Source organism: Vicugna pacos, chromosome 11, assembly GCF_048564905.1.
Source record: "Vicugna pacos chromosome 11, VicPac4, whole genome shotgun sequence".
In the NCBI taxonomy this organism is placed as follows: Eukaryota; Metazoa; Chordata; class Mammalia; order Artiodactyla; family Camelidae; genus Vicugna; species Vicugna pacos.
In genome coordinates, this window is record NC_132997.1 from 55,665,747 (window position 1) to 55,683,456 (window position 17,710).

Below are 17,710 nucleotides of genomic sequence, written 5' to 3' on the forward strand. Positions count from 1 at the left end.
TAGAACAGGAACAAAACTTCAAGCTCTTGAACAATGAAAGGAAAAGCACTGAGAATGTTATAGACTCCATAAGGAGAAAGGTTTGAAATAATAGGTGACAAACATGAAAATGAAGTAGAGTATGTTTTAAATGATATAATTGTTAGGCTTGAGTGAAAACCTGTACTCTTTAGACACAAAGGAAATAGTTGCATATCAGTCAGGTCAGGACTCTGGTTAGTTTTCCTTCTTACAAGGAATTTCCATGTTCTTTCTATCATTATGCCCACCCTTAGGTTTCCTTGTCCCAGCTCCTTGAGAAAAGTAACTATATCTTATTCATTTTTGCCTTCTTAACCTTACACATCATCTGGCATATTGTAGGAGCTCAAATAAATGTTTGCTGAATTAAACCTATAAGTAAATGCAATGTACTAGGTGCTACAAATTATTAATTCCAATTCCCAGAAATGCTTGGTATTCCTTCTGTATCATTTTGGCATTCCTTTGAAAAAATATGCATGATTTAATAGTAAGTATAAAACACTACTAGGTTGTATTTAAAAATTAATGGAAAAATAATAGAAAATTTATTAACACTATGTTCCCTGTATAATGTAGACATCACATTCATTGCTTACCATATGGTTTGTAGGTTTTGGAATGCCCATAATGCAAACAATTAACATAGAAGTTTCTTCAAAACCAAAGTCAGCCTATTTTACCAGTTGTTTCAAGATTCATAATTCAGAATTCATGTCTGTTTTCAAGGACATCCATTTTACTTAGAGAAAAGGAGCAGAGAGAGCACACAGGCACTGAGTCCAAGATAGAAAGCTGATTTGTCATTGTAGCTTCATCCTCTGTAGACTTCCTTCTCTCCTGTATGACAGTGTGAGCATTTAATTCAAAATGAATTCCTTAATCGTTAGGGATCATCTTTAAGAGCGTCAATCTAGGTAGATAGAGCAAGGCTGCCTAGTGTAATCTCAGAAGGACTATACTGGAGGACTATCTGCTTTCTTTTACTCTGACCTCTGGCCTTGAATTTCTTTGAGTTGAAAAGTGTTCATGCACTGTCTTTCTCATGTCTCCAGCTTTTACCTATTACACATATAATCTGCTATGTTTTGGCAAGTAAGTGAACTTTATTGGGATACACTCTTAGGAAGGCAAAATCTATTTAATTCAGTGAGCCTTTTAAGTTCCTATATACCAACCTTACCATATACTATACTCTGTATTAAAATAATAAATTTAATTTTTTCTTCTGGTTTAACATTATGATTTATCATTTGTTAAAGTTTACAGTACTTTTCATCAGTCTCAGATTCTTCTCCTTGCCAGGCATTCTTATTCTTCATACCCCCCCAGATGGCCCCATTGACACTCCTTGACACCAGTTCTTTTTTTTTTTTTTTGAGTTAATCAGTTTACAATGTTGTGTCAATTTCCAGTGGAGACACAATTTTTCAGTTATACATGAACATACGTATATTCATTGTCACATACTTTTTCACTGTGAGCTACCACAAGATCTTGTATACATTTCCCTGTGCTATACAGTATAATATTGTTTATCTGTTCTGTATATACCTGTCAGTATCTACAAATTTCAAACTCCCAGTCTGTTCCTTCCCACCGTGACACCAGTTCTTTAAATTAAGGGATTTCCATGTTGAATCTTCTGCTCACAAGGGATTCCAGCTGTGGCTCTGACTCTGCATGCTGTCAGCTGGTCCCCCAGTTCAGCTTTATTTAGTTGCAGCCACTGCGTAATCAGGAGGTTCTTCCTGTCAGCCGCATGCACAGTGCTGGTTTTGAGCATGACTGAGTGCACTAATTTTCAACTAAACAGGACTATACCTAGCTTATTTTGGAGCAATGAACCTGCTCCATTCCTTAGCATGTTAGCTTCTGTGCCAGTGAAGGGACAGATACTTCTGGAAATTAAATACCCAGTATATAATAAATTAAAAAAAAAGACTGGTAAATAAAATACATTATGTATCTACATAGTATACATTTACATATGAACATTTTACATTTGTATATATATTAACATTTATAAATATACATCTTGTTTATTTTGAATTTGTAAATAGACTACTTTTTTAAGTCATAAATAGTAGGAACACAAATCAAGTTTACAGATTAGTCAAACTAAGCATCTTTATATGTTTTAAATATTTAAATACATTTTTTATTTCATGAGAGCTTCCATTGTATTGGAGTTTATGGGATATAATGAAAAAGCACACCATATGAGGAAAATAATTCTGGTATTAGAACAAATTACTGATATAGGAAATCTATTGATATGAAGGGAAGGCTAATTTGACATTGAATTTGCATGTCAAAATAATATCAATTAAGATTATTTATGTGATTAATTTTACCTACACACATGGACATATATACACAGATAAATGTAATGTGTATAATTGTGATAAACTCTCTGAAAGTGTTTGTAACTACTTGTCATCTATGGAAATTGTAATTATAGAGGATTTTTGCTGTCCACTATGTATTTCTTCATTTTTAAATGTTTGGTAAAGAGCATATACTATTTTAAAAAATTAAGAGCAAAAGCTATAAATCTACTGATTTCACTAAGTAATCTTGGAGCATTTAAATCAAAAGATCTAGAAAGTATTTAAAAATGTCAAAGAACTACCTTCTAGAAAATCAGTTTAATTTGGCATATCCAAACACACTTAACTATTCTTTCATCGTCTTCATTCAATAGGTTTCCTGAACTAGACAGAAGAAACTAAGGTCTGGGAATATTTACTGTGAAGATAGAAATCAAATATCAATTTTATAATCTAATAAAGAAAAATTGGAGAATAGACCTTAGACCTGAAGCGTGCAAAGAGTTTCTTCCATCATAGCCCTTGAACTGAAAATAGTTGTTGGTACCTACCTGACTTACCCACTGAATCTCAAACTGAGCATATGCAGGCGTATTCAAGAGACTAAAAGAGGAAAAAATCATACAGCCTATTTTGCATTTGAAACATTCAGTAGTTACATGGTCCAAAAGGATTAGCTACTTTTACTTCAGTGGGAAATAATAGTGGCTTAAAAAAAAAAAAGAATATTCCTAGTATTTGGTCCAAAACTATCTTGAAGATACATAATGGATATTTGCATATTACAGGTTATGAAAAATCCTGCAGAGATAAACCAACCAAAATCAAGTAGAACTCTAAGTACTCCTTCAACTGTTTGCTTAAAGAACATCATTTTTTTGTATCTCATTAACTTTTGTATTATAGAGATGTTTAGTAAATTTAAGTTTATAAAAGATTAGAAACATCTTTAATGAATCCACTACTCTTCAATAAAAAGTATTCTTTATGAGGTTTATAATATCCACGGTTTGAATATAAATTTTAGGGAGTCAATATTATTGAAAGGAGTAAAAGTATTATAACTGTTTTCAAAGTAAACTCCAAGAATTTCCTGCGTTTTGGAGAAAGGGCTTCTCTTTTTTTGCTCACCCATGAACTTTTCTTGAATTCCTACATAGGTTTATCACACTAACTTCTCATCCCTCACAAATTAAAAAAGGAGAGGAACAACATCCTTATTAAGGAGCTTTAGAGACAGGATGTGGACAGACATATGCAGACAGAAATACAATGCCTTCTGTCAACTGTGAATCTAAACAGCTACTGAATCTACTTAAGACTTGGCTAAAGAAGCTTAAGTCAGATCTTCTACATGTGAATTATTTACTTAGAAAATAAAAATAACAAAACATGTCAGTCTATTTTCTCTATGTCCAAGGAAATAATTTTAAAATAACTACATTAATAATTTAATAATTAAAAATGCTATTTCCATCAGCAAACAATGACTGCATTGTTTAACAGTGCTTTTGAACTTTTTCTTCGAATTTTGTTTTGGTTAAAGTACCAGATGGAAACTATCCTGTGCCTACTTGTAATAGGTGATTTGAAAATAGACTCCAAGGTCCCTGAAGATCCCTCTCTGGCCTGCTATTTATTATTTTCTTATGTTTTGTTTGAGGCATTATCTCCAGAAAGCTGCTATTAAAATGTATAGCCTCTAGTTAAGATTATGCAGTATATGTGATTAGGGGTTTTGTAAGCATGGAGACATCTATACCAGTGGTTCTTGATCATTACTGTACATTTGAATCCTCCACAGAGCTTATTAAATCAATGCTGCATCCACACTGGACCAACTGGATCTGAATCTTTGGGTTTGGATCTAGACATCCCTTAAAAAACATTTTCTGATGATTTTGATTCACAATGAAGATTGAAAATCACCAAGATGAACAAATTCCATGTGTTTCTGTAATATCAATATTACTGTTTACTAAGGGCCAGCCACATCATTTGTGGGGCCTTCTGCAGAATGAAAACATAGGGTTGCTCTTCAAAAAGAAGAAAAAAATGCCATTAAAGATACTAAAATATATAGCTTCTACTCTGTCTTTTGACTTGTCATGTTGTTTTGTATTTGCTATTTAATGTTGTTCTAAACTAAAAATGAATTATTAGCATGAATTTTGCCATTTATCTTCATATTGTACAATGTCTGTTTTAAATGCAAGTAAAAGGGCATACAGGATCACCAAAATTGAGCAATTTATATCTTGTATCTCATCCATGCATATGTTATTCTGTTTTACCAGAACAGTAGAATCAATATACAAAACTGGCCCCCAGATTTTTGTTTCACTTCTTGATTTCCTGCACTGGACCAATACAGTCTACCTGCAGCTTACTAGAGAATAAGGGAGGAGGTTTTTTTTTAACTTCTATGTCCTCGCATTCAGTGTAAGTGGTTAGCTAATATAGAAAGGTAACATGAGTAAGAAAAAATATGGTAGGTTTTCTTGATCATTCCTGCTTCTTAGAGACCCACTCATTGCCTCCATAGTGTGTTTGAAACAAATTTTGGTTTGAATGGCAAACATGGCAGCTTGCAGCTGTCTGTGCCCCTGCTTGTTCAGTCACATGTGACACTGTTTGCTTTAAGTCTTGCTGTACTACCATTTATCCTTGATCCACTGTGCTCACGGGGCAGCATGAATGCTATATGCAAATGTGTCAGTGAGAAATGGCAGTAGATACACACATTGTGCATATCATTTCTGCTCAAGCATGCTCCACTGTCCTATCAGACTTTAATTCCAAAATAAGAATTCGAAGATAAAACTATGCAGTATTACAAGAAGGCAACAGCAGGGCTTTAAGCCAAGGATGGTGCCTTTTTGATCATGAATCTTTGTATAAGTGCATACGTCTAACATCCATGAAGCAGGCTCTGCCCTCACTCCCTGGAGTGGATTTCCCACAGATTAACAGTTTGTCATAGTAGAAGGTTTGAAGTAGACTGAATTGCAGCTCTAATATTAATAAGTTTGTTCAAGTAACAAATTACTTGAGCCTCTGGTTTTAACAAAAAGATGGTAATATTGTTCCATGAATTGGTAGACAGAAATAAATCATTCCCTAAAGAAACACCCTCAGACACACCCAGAATAATGGTTAACCAATTATACCTGTGTACCTGTGGCCCCGTCAAGTGGACTCATTAAATTAACCATCACACCTAGGACTGTATCCAAGCACTTTCAGTGTCACTAGGCAGAAACCAAAGGTGAAAAATGCCAAGAGAGGAACTCATTTGGCTACCAGAAACAACTGCTCTTTGTAGTTCATTATTAAAACGTGGAACTTAGACTTCAGTAGCAGTCCTGTGTCACGTGAGTGGCAACAGCAAGTGCAGCACCTTAAATAAAACATTTGTCTGTTGTTCTAGGCAGATTTTAAATTGTTTCAGTCTCTCTTCTCCCCCTCTCCCCATCCTCAATCTAAATTTGGCTCTAGTTTTCCTTGGTTTGCTTAGCAAGTTTAAGAGAGAGAACCAGATTGGCGTAGTTTTCATGCTCAAAACAACACCGGATATTTCAGCATCTTACTGAGACAATTTGACCACTGAGATTTGTTCTCTCTTGTCCTTGTAAATTGCTAATGACACACCTACTTCTTGCTGTCACTGCTCACTCTTTGATTTTGGAAGCAGGGAATGATCCTAATTTTAATTCTTTGCAATCCTGTAGATTTAGATGTCTCCAAACAAAATTCTTCTCACATTAGAAATTTATTTAATAACTAGATTGGATTTAATCAAATTTTACCAAATCACTCTTATTAAGATTCTAAAGCTTGAAGGTACTGTAAAAATATGCCTGTCTGATAATAACTTGAAACTCCTAAACATTCATTAAAAATAAAATTGGCAAATTATCAGATTTAGAACATAGTGTCATTGTATACATACCTAATGAATTATTGCATGAAACTATAGAGTAACGCTATAGTAATATCAATTTCTGAAGCCACCAAACCCTTTCCATACACACACACACAAACTGAGAAGTCATGGCCTTAGTATCACATTCCCCCAACCTCATAATTTTTTTTAACATTAACTCTACTTGTGTTAGAAATTGACTGTACAATATCATAAACCAACCAGTAAAGTCATTTGCTTTGACCCAAATACATTACTTAATGTCTAAGTTCTTTTCTTATTAATCATAACAAGTTTAACTGCTAGATCCCAAATGAATCTATGTACATATGTAAACTAAGGGAAGGAAGTAGTATCTGATTTTAAGGTGCTCAACAGAAAATTCAGATTAACTTGTATTACTTTGTAGTAAAATTCAAAATTCCCTTTATGATGTGTTTCTAGTGGAAGTTTACTTTGACCCACGAGGTATCCAGTAATTTCCCACAGCAAACTAGCTGCTGCACTATTTGGAAAAACTTATGTTCTACCATTATTATTACCAGGAGTTCCGCATCCTCTTATTGTTGGTATGTTAATGACCAGTTACTAATAGGACTTTCCTGGTTCTGACTGTCTTTCTTGAGCAGTCATATACTCAGTCTTCTGAGAAAGGGAATATTCATTATTGTTACAGAAACCTGAAAGAAAACTTTTTTTTTGCTTTGTATATAAAGCAGAATATTTGTCTCCTGAAAATAAATAACAGAGTAACATGCAAGACCAAGCAACCGAGCATTCATTTCTGACACATTCTGCTTCCTGGGAGGAGTCAGTTGGTTTCCATACTGAAAGCTTCTTTGGCCACAGTTTCAAGGCAGAGACAAGAGATTTTAAATCAAAGGTATTAAGCGCTCTTAGCAGTAAACTAAAGCAATAGAAACCTAAAGAAATGCTGCCTTGGAGCATTTAATATTATTAGTCCACCAACTCTTAAGTGTGTCCCTGTAGATAGGTCAGAGTCCTCACCCTGAATGAGAGGTTTTACAAGGAACACCATACTTCATAGCATTAATCCTTACTACTCTCCCAGTACTGAGGTTATCAGCCTGGAGGCTACTCCTTCCAACACACTTGTCTATTAACATTCCATTGTTCTTATAACAAGACTATAGTAAATGTTAAAATTCAGTATGATTTTGAGCACTGGATTTTAGCCCATGCAACTGTGAATTTAGACCAAGCTACTCTACTTTTGGTCCTGTTTCTTAAGTTTTATTTAAAACTTAAATTTTTGAGTTGTAATTTGTTTAGATTCCTAAAGAATGATAGCACAGTTATGGGCTAACCATCCAGTACATGCCAGACATTGTGTTAATTGCTTTCCATGATGCATCTCACTGGTTTTCCTGACAGCCCTGTTAGCAAATTATATAGAAGAGAAAAATAGAAGATCAGAAAGGCAGTGACTTACAAGGAAGGTAAACAGAGTATAGAGTTTATGATTAGGAGGTATACAGTCAGAATGCCCAGGTTCAAAATCAGCCCAGCAAATAAAGACCATGTGAATTTGGAAAAGTTCACAGTCTCTCTGTGCCTTGGTTTCCTAATTGATGAAAGTGGTATGAAAATAGTAATACCTACTTCACTGATTTGGAATTAAATGATTAAATACATGTGAAGAGTACTTAAAAGAGTACCAGACATTTATTAAACACTCAAGAAATCTTTATTACCTAAGATCACATAGCTAGATGGTGACAGAGTAGGGAATTCAACCTCAGTCTGAGAACAAAGAAGAGGGCAGATGTCATGCTACCTAGGGTTATATAAATAGCACTTGTCTCTTCTAAATCCCCAGTAAGCAGAAGGAAATGTCAAAATGTTATAGATTGTAAAGCCATATGAACATACACTATGATACTCTTAAATACTTGAGCAAAAATGTGATAGGTCATCTTTATAATTAAGTGTTGCTATTTTATTATTTATTATCATTATTATTTTAAACCTTCTCTAAAGGTTTTTGATAGGAATAATTCAACTTGTTTGTGTTTTCTTTTGCTGATTTTGTGAGTCAGGGACTTTCCCCAGCATGGAATCTAAGTATTACCATCATTTCTGGGCCACTGACCTTCATAAGTGCTCTTGAGGGGATGTCTCGGTTTCAGCCAAGTGTGGTTTCAAATCTGTCATGTGTTGTACTTTATACTTTGTAGAAGGGCCCCAAGCAGGTTATTGGGAGGTGAGGAATGATAGGACTGTCATGAGGAAGGATAAAGGAGGTACAGAAAAAAACCTGAGAAAACTGAGCAGCAAAGAAAGGAGAGGGTAGCTCAGATTGCAGAAGCCCTTATACCTCATGTAACCAAATGCATTTTCACAAAATCTACCCTGTGTGGGAGGCTGTCTTCTTTCCCTCTCTTTCTCATCCCCGGGAGAGCCGTTCCGAGATAAATACTGAGGGAAGGGGAGCAGCACTGGCCCAGGGCTGAGTGAGTCCTCCCTTCCCACATCCAGTTTCCATCAATTCACTTATCAAGCAGCCCCCTGCAATGTACAGTGTACAATGTACAATGAGTATATCACTCCGTCCCCTGCAAGCAACAAAGGAAATCCTGGAGGGAGGATCCCCACTCTTGTTCTTGGAGATATTTGGAGTATTTGGAGATAAGTCAGTAAAATGATTCAATTTCAAGAAATTAATGAAAATGTACATTTCGCTGACTTTTTTTCATTTCTGATAAATTCATCTTAATTCATCTGAAGGATCAGAAATTATATTAAGAACTAAAAAAAGGAAAAATCATGTACTACATTATTTATTGTCTTTAATTTATACACTCATTCATGTTTTTCAACAAAACTAGAATCTAATGCCAAACTCTTCTTATAAGTTTTTATTTTCTTCATTATTAAGGGTTAACAGTAGAATCCTCTCTTGAGCATTTGTAAGTTTAGGTTATATACCAGGAGTATAGTATATTTTATCTTTTCTGTTAGTTTTCTTTGCAAATTTATACTTCTTTGCCCCAGTTTTAAAATAATTTCTTCCAACTGGGCATCCTCCTCATTCTAAATCATCTTTGAAATGAACAGATTTTGAATGAATTTTTTTGTCTTTTCGACTTCTGTGTAATTTTATGTGCCTTCACAAAAGGAATATTCTTTCTTTTCTACTTTATTCATCATTAACTATATTCTTCCTTTATGAAACGATCTCGATATTATTTTTCTTATAACTGTGTGTGTCTGCTACTGAGCACAGGTTATTTTGCATGTATATGTACCATTATTTAGTGTAACGTATTTATTGCTGCACATGTAACTACATTTTTCTGCTGGTGGTTATTTTATAATGAGCTTGAACACAGCACAAGGAATATGATATATATTTCCTTTCAAACTTTCGATTTCCTTTTATTTTCCAAAATATTTGAAATTATTAACCTCTAAATCTCTTCATCATCGTGTTCTTATGTTACTCATATATCCCTTAATGCTTCATATTAGTCTTCATGTTAGTAATCGTCCAGACATTTTTTTCCTTTCAGCAGTCTTTTTGTAATATCATCTTTGTAAATAACCTCAGATTATTTATCCTGACTTCCCCTTCTTTCAAGGAAACTTGGTTTTTAGTAAACTTTATTTTGTGTTGTCCCTCCATCTCATTGCATTTATTTAAAATGCTGCTTATTTTCTCTTTCTGTGATAACTGTATTAACAGTTGTTTATATATGTACAGATCTTCCTGAACTTCCAATGGGATTATGTACTGATAAACCCATTGTGAACTGAAAATATCATGAATCAAAAGTGCATTTAAAGACGTCTAATCTACCAAACATCATAGCTTAGCCTCACCTACCCTAAAGATGGTGAGAACACTTAACATTAGTCTACAGTTGGGCAAAATCATATAACACAAAACCTATTTTATAATAAAGTGTTGAATATCTCATGTAATTTATTGAATACTGTACTGAAAGTGACAGTCAGAGTGGTGGTGTGGGCACAGGTTGGTTTTAAGTGTCACTTGTTGCCCTCATGATCGCAAGGCTGACTGGGAGCTGTGCTGCTGCTGCTGTCCAGCGTCAGAGAGGGTATCGTACTGCCTGTTGCTACCCTGGGAAAAAATCAAAATTAAAAATTTTAAGTATGGTTTCAACTGAATGCTATCACTTTCAGACCATCATAAAGTCAAGAATCATGAGTGGAACCATAGTAAGTCAGAGATGGTTGGTAATGCTTTCATTAATATAATGATACTTTTTAAATATTGTTAAATTTTGAAGATATAGACTGGAGATATGTGAATGTAAAATAATGCTAGATTTTAAGTGTAATTAGGAGTATAAATAATTTCTATTTGGGAAACATCTTTGAAAATGTCCTTCCTTTTTAACTATCTTTGGGGACAGCCTTATACGGTGCCATGAGCAGTCACTATTGTATCCAAATTTCACAAATCAAAATAAATTCAGTGACAGTATTTATTATAGAAGACATCTGGCTAGTCATTTATCATGTCAGAGATGCATAAAACATATCCACCACTGATAAGGATCTTTAAAAATAGTTGAGATCTTCAGATGGTATGATGGATTAACTTACATCACCAATCATTCAGTGGAAACCCCCAGATGAGTGTTACTGTGATATCCATTCTTTCATAGTCACAGAAAGGACAGACCTCTCTGCTCAAGAGGTAGTTGAAGACAAATTTCCCTGAGAGTTGGAAAAATTTAAAGATGTGAAAAGACTGGAGCAAAGTTCATAAACTCAAAGACTTTTAGAAACTAGGCAGGTAATGTAAACATATGACACACACAAGGTATAATAAAACTAGTGTTGAGCTATTTGCATTTGCACCCAGCTGCAAACATGCTGTGCTACCTTACTGTTCTAATTTTTTTTTATTGTGAAATAAAACCAAGACCCAAAAAACCATGCAAAAGAGACTGTAGTTTAATAAAATGTTTATCACAACCATGTCAGTACCTTCCAAAATCATCTTGTATATCTCCTAACACATATATGGAACTGATCATTTCTCAAAGAAGCCCTAGGTTTACCTGTCTTCCTTCCTTCCTGCCTGCCTGCCTTCCTTTCTTCCTTCCTTCCTTTCTTCTTCATAGTGGGAAATGGCACTTAAAGATGCCAATCTGAGGATAGAATGCTAGGAAACTTCACTACTATGGGATTAATCATTGTTTCTTGGCCTTTTTAATGGTAGAGGTGGGATATAGATAGCTTATTCTGATATTTTCAGTTCAAGACTACAGACTTTTCAGTTAACCTCTTTCATGTTACATCTGTGTCTTCTCTAGTTTGTATCAACAATCGCATGTTAAACAGTCTCAACTAATCATGATTATTGAAAACAGTTGAGTCTGTTGTTTGACTATACTGTCTTTAATTCCCTCACTTTATATGTCCCCATACAAGTATTACATACATACTCTTCCCCCTTTAACTCTTATTGAGTGTTAAGTTTATGTGTAACCATTTGTTCTCATTACCAGGGCTCATGTTGAGGTCTTTCTTGTTATTTTGTTGTCTGACCCCATTATTTAGTAGATTTTTTGAGAAGGGCTCATAGGAAAAAAATTCTCTGAGATCTTGGATGTTTGTACCTTTTATACTTAAAGGTAAATTTTGCTGCATATAAAATTGTTGTCATATTTTCTTTGAGTATTTAAATATTTTACTCCATTTTTTTCTGACATAAACCATTTCTGTTGAAAAATCTAATGAGACTCTACTGTCATCTCTTTAAATCACATGACCTTTTTGTTAACTGATCAAAGGATATTTTTGCCTTTTTCTTTAAAGTCCAATGATTTTACTAGAATATGTTTCAGTTCCGGTTACTTGGGAATGATATCCTTAGATTTGTATAGTGCTCCATAATACATAGCTTAAATATTAATTATGATTATTATTTAAGGAAAGTTTTCTTGAATTACAGATTTTATTATTTGTTCTAATCTCTTGTTTTGGTTTTCTGTTTTAGGGATCCCTGTTATCTGTGTGTTGCATGTTCTTTGCTTTATTATCTGTCATTCTCTTTTGAATCTTTTTCTTTACCATATCCTTATATTTTATTTTGATATTTAAAAACTTCCTTTGTCTCACTTTTTATTTATTTTGAGGCATTATCTATTATGATTAGTCAATTCTGTGTTCTTTCTAATTTAGTCTTTCTTTCTGAAATGAATTTTGCTTTTATTTCCAGTTCTTTCTTTAGTTCTGCTACCTTACTTCTGTGTTTTATTTTCAGAAAAACTTTTCAGACTTTGAACATGTCTTTCTTTCATGTTCTCTTTGTGTGTGGACATGTTGTTCTGTTTCTTTTTTTTTTTTTCTTATAGTAACTTTTTATGGGATTTGACTGCAATAATTCTTTGTAACTTTTTACTTGAGTTTACATGTTATATGAATCCAATTTTCCTGAATTTGTAGGTGGAAATTTCTAATAACTTTTTTTCAAGTTTGTAATTTTTTAACTGAAGTACAGTTGATTTACAATATTATATTGTTGCATTTGAAGAGCCTATCAAATAGCTTTCCTCAGTTTACAAAACTCCCTCTTATATTGCATTATATAATACTTAAAACATACTGTAACCCTCAATTTATTCTCCCTTTGATTTTCTTTACTGCCTGAACAGTTTAGTTCAAAAGTCTTTAGGTGAGTCCCAGGAAAGTATGTGTCTGTGGGAAAGTTGGCCCTGGTCTCATATTTTACTCTCGCTGGCTTAAAATATTTATACAGTTGTTCAAAACTACACAACTCACAGTTGCTACTGTTTGCAACATTACTTTATAGTAGTTATGTATTTATTTTAAATTCTGATAAGTTTAGACCAAGAGGGACATTTGTTCTCACATCTAGTATGCATTAGATACCTTTGTTCAGAGCAAAATAATTTTTGCATTAAAATTTTTCTAGGTTATATACCTTGCATTATATTTTATAATAGTTTGGCTGTATTATTAGTATCTAGAGAGATTGGAAATTACATAAAACTGATTTCTTTAAAAATGAGTAATTATAATGATAATTCACTGAGCAATTTATAGTAACTGAGATTATAGGAAGTGATTCCATTTTCACTTCTTGCCTTTCTCTTTTTTATTTCTATGCTTCTATTAATAAGACTCTAATAGAGCAAAACTTCATGAAGTCTCATATAAATATATTTGTAAAGTATGTTAAACAATGAACTCAGTCATAATGCTTGAAAAATGCAAAGGAGTTCTTCTGTCTTTATCAACTCTTAGGTTGCAATGCATAAGGTAAACTTGTAACTGGTGAACATATTTGTGTGGGGAGATGTCATAGTATAGTTTAAGCACGTTTCATTTTTTCCTCCAACTTAATACAGGAAAATAAGATGGAGATCAGGAGAATAAAATGTTAATGTGTAACTCAATCTCTCAGATACCAGATGTTTCAAGAAAACGGCAAAAACGACATCCACTCATAATGTAACTCACGTGTACTTTTGTTGCAGGTGTTTTACTTGAGTGTTTGGCTAACATGAAACCTCTACAGTGATTCTGTGTGATTTCAAGTACAGTCATCCTTCTGATGGAGTTATTTCCAGTCCTCAGTATCAGTATTTTTAAAGTTAATTCAACTGCCTAATGCAGTATCTCCTTTATGTTAATTAAAAACTTAGTAAAACTATATTTTATAGCACTAGAAAAGATCCTTCCATTCCTAGTTTGCACTGTACCTAATATGTCTCAGATAAATAATAAATTTATTTTTATTTATAAATAAACAGCATTACAGTATTACTATAATATAATAAAAGAAACAGTATTATCACATCACCAATGTAATTCTGCAGATCCTCTATCCTTATTATTTTGAAATATGTGCTCTAACTTGAGACACTTAGCATTGAAATTAAATATTATAAGCTACTAGGTATATTCCCATTCAGTAATTCAGTAGTTTATTTCATTACAGCAAGTTAATGCAATGAGGATATAGAATGCTAGTTGTAATTAGATCTCTTTTGATTACTACCCATTAAGTGTAAGAATACACCATGGCTGTGATATCCCTGAAGTTAGCTATAAACTGAAGTTCAGAAGAGAGTCATAATGGAAGGTGATGAAATTCCCATAGAAAATTATTGTAGAAAAATTATCCTAATTAAATCTAAACATCAACTAGTGCAAGTTAGACTCATACTAAAATCACTGGCATTATCAGATGATGAATATTGATAGCTGCATGTACCATCCAGCAACCTGATCACCTTCACAAATTGACAGTATGTATTGACCTAATATATCTTTTATATGCAATTATAACATATACTGCAGGGTATATAATATCTATAATCTTTCTATAATTTAATATAATATAAACTACGTAGTTTCCAATGAAATGAATACTTGGCAACTAATACACCTAAGATAATAACCAGGTGTGCTTTCATCTTAGGTCCTTTGTGCTTCCTGCTCACTTTGCGGGGAAGATCTTTCACCACGTATCCACAAAGCTCTTCCCCTCATTTCCTTCACATCTCATTACCTTAACAAAGAAGTCTTTTCTGATTATCCTTATAAAATAACATGGCCCTCATTCCCAGTCATACGTCAATTATATTTTTCAGAAAGCTTATATAAGACACAATTTTTTCCTTATCAATGTCTTTTCTCATTAAATGAACCATCCTCTGTGCCCTGACTGCCTGGAACACTTGACAAATATTTACTGAATGAATGAATAAATAAAAATTTGAATGTATGACTTTTCATTAATACATGTAGACATCATCACTCTTGTTTAAATAAGTTTCTGATTACAATTGGACATATTTATGTATGTCTAGTGAGGTTCATGTACGTGCAGGAATGTGTCCATCTGAGCTGTGTATTTTAGTTTGTCAGGGTGCACTGTAGGTAGGTGGGCTGATGGTCCCTGCCCCTGCTTCCGTGTGAGGAGACCAGGGGACAGGGAGCCTTTTTAATATGCCTCAGTAGGGGACCAGCAGCTTGGACTTATACACCACCATCACATATCAAGAGTAACCATTTCACTTCCCACCCTTGCAAAGACCTGGGGTAATCCAGCAACCCAACCTGATCCCCAGTCAGCAGAGATTCATTGAATAGAATTCCGTGGTAGGAGCTTAGTTCTGAATACTGGAAGAAAAAACTTACATGATTATTCATTTTAAAAAATCACCTGTTTATTAATCCAAGAAGTACTTACAGATAGAATTAAATTTATGATAATGTGATGAACTAAGTGACTGATGGTGTCACTGTGGCCTGATTTAATGGAAAGCAAGATGCCTATTGTAATGTACAGTCACAGTGATGTCATGGTGATCTTCTGGTAACAGTAATTGTGATGAGACTTTGCTTTTCATGTTTTGGTGGATAACAAGTTATTTAATGTATTTAAATTTAAGTATGAAGTATGCTACATCTCCATTAATCATGGCCTGTAATGGGAATAAGATAAAATAATGCATCTCAAAAGGAGTTGAGGTTAAGTTATCCTTTTTGTGATCATCAAAGTCTTTTATAATTAGGGTATCAAAACTCTGGAAATACTGTTAACGTGGGACAGTTCAGGTCCCAGAAAAGATATCTACATTATTTCTCAGAGTCAATTAGGCTGCAGTGCAAATTAACATTCAATAAATCCCTAAACAGTAAAGTTGTCAGTTTCCATATACTAAATAGCATCCCAGATGCGATTCATTTGGATTATACTGCTTATTAAGGTTATAAAAATTCAGGAAGCTTAGGCTGAAATTTTCCATTGCTTTTGCCACAGAAATCCCACCGTTTTCTTAAGCAAACAAGTAAACAAGTTTGCATATAGAGATCTTTAACCCACTTAAGTAAAATAAAGACTGTGTTCAAACACCTTTCTAAAAGAAGATTCTCTATAGAATTTTCTAAACAATACTTTATTAGCTTAGTTCAAGTTTCTGAATGTAATTGAAAGAAAAAAGATTGATTTATATTGTTATTTAATTCAAGCTCTTCAAGTTTTCAGATTGGTTTCCCTCCAATAATCTCAAGTTAATATTTATAAATTATTGGGGAATTTTTGTGATTCATATTGCTGGAAAAATATCTTTAGGAAGCCAATTTAAAATATATAAAAATGCATTGTTTAGCACAAAACATTTTATGCAGAAATTATTTTGAAGCTACAGTATTCATATTTGGCTCTTCTGAAATAATTTTAATATATTATTTAGTAATAACACTTTACTTAGTTTTCTCTCAGAATTCTTTTTTTTAAAAGCCACTCATTTAGCATATTTTGGTCAATGATAACAGGAAAACTTTTTAATTGTTATATAAAAAAATACCTTTAATAATGTATTAGCCAGGATAGATTTTATTTTTATTTGTCTGCCCTTTCGAGGCAGTGGTACCAAGAGACTGATTTGCTTTAAGGATCAAAAGAGGTAGTGTATGTGAAAACTCTCCTTGCAAATAATTATAGAAGCAGGCTAATATTTCACATTCTCTAGGAATTTTGTGGTTAGTAGAATTTGTGTAACAGTAAAAAAGCTAAATTAATGAAATAAATTGATTTAACAGTGTAGATATTTTAAAAGCACAAATTGACAATTCTACCAAATTTTGTTTTGGAATTCAGGATTTTTGCCTGCTGATTGCTTTGTCATGACAACTGTAATCAATGGCATCTTGAATGCTCATACCACAAACACTGCAGTAACAGTAGAACTAATTCAGAATTCAAGGTATGATGATTCTAGAGCTGAATGACCAACTCACTTCTCTTCACGTGTTGAGACAAAGCTGTCCTCCAGCCTCCATAGTCAGTCTGAATGGTGTTCTATTATTTTTCCTTAAATTCTTATGATTAATTGTACTGAATTCCCAAAAATACCACCAATGTGCTGATAAGACAAAAGAATGGTTATCCACTCATGGCAGTGAGAGATAATGGTAGTTTTAGGAAGCACAACTATGTCTTAAAGTAGGGAGATCAGAAATGGGATAGTTCTAGGACTTCGGCGTCTATGTCATGAATGGATTTATTAAACTTAAATTGTTGTTTAGTTGCTTGAATTATAGATACCTCAGTTTAGAGTTTTAAATATATGGTTGAATTCAGTTGGTATATAATTTGATTTTTCATGTTTTCTTTGTCAATTAGAATTTTTAATTCTAGTTTTTAAATTTACCTCTCCATCTTAAATTGCTTATTTAATTGAATTTTACACTTATTATCATAGTATTTTATATTCTAATTCCTAAAATAAGGTTTATAAAAGCTTATTTGTGTCTAGACCCCTTTGAAATTTTATTAAAGCTAAGAATTCTCTCCCCAGGGAAACACATATTCATCCATAATATTACAAATAATTCCATGAGTTCAAGGAGTTCCTGAAGTCCATTCGTGAACTTTTGGGGAGAATTTTTATTAAAG

At 33.3% G+C, this 17,710-nt stretch overlaps 1 long non-coding RNA gene across 2 annotated transcripts in view; it reads right to left on the bottom strand.

Moving 5' to 3' along the window:
- Window positions 1–10,228: 10,228 nt before the first annotated feature.
- Window positions 10,229–17,710, bottom strand: part of LOC140699798 (uncharacterized) — a 32,788-nt gene continuing 25,306 nt past the window's right edge. Inside the window, exons 4-5 of one of the 2 annotated variants that reach the window (XR_012078039.1) lie at window positions 10,873–10,986; window positions 10,229–10,384 (exon numbers count right to left, since the gene is read on the bottom strand). This is a non-coding gene — a long non-coding RNA (uncharacterized lncRNA). The remainder of the gene's footprint in view (window positions 10,385–10,872; window positions 10,987–17,710) is intronic. The other variant, XR_012078041.1, reaches the window with a different exon arrangement.